This window comes from Tenrec ecaudatus, chromosome 1 (assembly GCF_050624435.1).
Source record: "Tenrec ecaudatus isolate mTenEca1 chromosome 1, mTenEca1.hap1, whole genome shotgun sequence".
Classification (NCBI taxonomy): Eukaryota; Metazoa; Chordata; class Mammalia; order Afrosoricida; family Tenrecidae; genus Tenrec; species Tenrec ecaudatus.
This window is the reverse complement of record NC_134530.1, coordinates 249,361,198-249,363,123: the sequence shown is the minus strand read 5'-3', so window position 1 is coordinate 249,363,123 and position 1,926 is coordinate 249,361,198. Positions and strand designations below refer to the sequence as shown.

Sequence of the window (1,926 nt, the reverse complement as noted above, 5' to 3'; positions counted from 1 at the left end):
CTCTGTGCTTGGACCGTCCTAGGCCGCGATGCGTGTCCTGGTCACCGCGATCCTGCTCCTGGCGCTCAGCGCCGCGTCGGTAGCCGAGCCGGTGAGGTTCCTGGACTGTGGGTCTGTTGTGGGACCTGTACAGGAGGTGAACGTAAGTCCATGCCCCAACCAGCCATGCCGGCTGATCAAAGGACAGTCTTACAGTGTGAATGTCACCTTCACCAGCAAGACAGACTCCAATAACAGCACAGCCATGGTGCATGGCATGGTCCTGGGCGTCCCCGTCCCCTTTTCCATCCCCGTGTCCGACGGCTGCAAGAGCGGCATCAGCTGCCCCCTGCAGAAAAGAAAGAGCTACAGCTACCTGAATAAGCTCCCGGTGAAGAGTGACTACCCCTCAGTAAAGCTGGTGGTGAAGTGGGAACTTGTGGATGACAGAGAGCAGTCCATCTTCTGCTGAGAGATCCTGCTACAGATCACGTCCTAGAGACCCTGTCTGGGCCTGCGAGGCCTCCGAGGGGAGAGGACGAGGGAAGTGGACACGAAGTCGAGTTTAGCACGACATTGGTGTCAGAAGATGAAAGAAATTTCCAGACTGCTATTTTACGCCTCTCAGCCCCTATACCATCTGAGACCCATTTCCCGAGAGCTCAGAATGATCGCCCTTTTGTAAAACGGTTCCGAGGAAAGATGAGAGGTGAGACTGTCGGACCAAGGGATTGGTTAGTTGTCTCCACTGCGTTTTGCAGGGAGGGTGCAGCCAGGTCAAACTGAGGAGATTGCTTGGGCCTCTCAGATAACTTGCTCCCAGGCTGGTGACTCACTTGTAGGACAGCTGCCAAACCACACCTGTCCAGCTGAGATACCGCATCTGCACATTCTCCAAGTGCCTCCGTGAGTTCTTTGCATCTGGCCAAATCAGCGGGTCCAGCTCCATTGGTTCCCCAGCCGTGACCTGCCCTCTCTTTCCCTGCAGGGGCGTTTTACCACGGAAAGTCGGTGCTGATTCGCTGTGGTGAGCTCCTATCTCCTTCTCTGTCTTGGATGACTTGTTTTAAAAATTGATTATTAAGTATTTGATTTTTTTAACAGCATTACCTTGTGTCTCTTTACTCATCTAGAAATGTACCTTTGAATAAAAACTTGTCAATCCGTTAAAAAAAAAAGTATTTGCAATGAAGTTGGTGGCCTTGCAGAATTCTATCATGTGCTCTCCAACTTTGTTTCCATCATCAAGACTGTGTATTCCAACTACTCTCCTTCCCCTTTGTTTCCAACCTTTGCATTTCAATCACCAATGGTTACCAGGACCAACGATTGCATGTTTGATCAATTTCAGGCCTTAGTAGAATTCTTCAATTTCTGCATCACTAGCTGCAGTGATTGGTGCATACATCTGAATGACAGTTGTATTGACTGGACTTCCTTGTATGCGCATAGATATTTTCATATCACAGACAGCGCTGTACTTTAAGATGGATCTTGAATTGTCCTTTTCTTCTTGAACCTGTCATTCCTGACACAGTAAGCAATATGATTTTCGGCTTCAAAATGATGAACAACAGCCCATTTCAGCTCACTAAAGCCTAGAATGTCAATCTTTATGTTCCATCTAATTTTAGACAATTTGCAACTTTCCTAAATCCATTCTTCATACATTCCAACTTCCAATTATAAGTAGATATTTGCAGCTGTTTCTTCTCATTTTTGAGTCCTGCCCATAAGCAAATTAAGATCTCCAAGGCTTTGCTCCTGCAGGCTTACTTCATCCACATCCTTATTGTCAACTCTACTTTGAGAAGGCAGCTATTCCTCAGTCATCATTTGAGTGCCCTCTGACCTGAGAGACTCTTCTTCTGGCACTGTCTCTGAAAATGTTCTGTTGCTATTCATGGTTGTTTTTGTTTTGTTATTTTAAATTTTTTTATTTTAAAT

General features: G+C 46.7%; 1 pseudogene; it reads left to right on the top strand.

The window, feature by feature from the left end:
• On the top strand, positions 1 to 748 carry LOC142437421 (NPC intracellular cholesterol transporter 2 pseudogene; annotated as a pseudogene).
• The last annotated feature ends 1,178 nt before the right edge of the window (positions 749 to 1,926 follow it).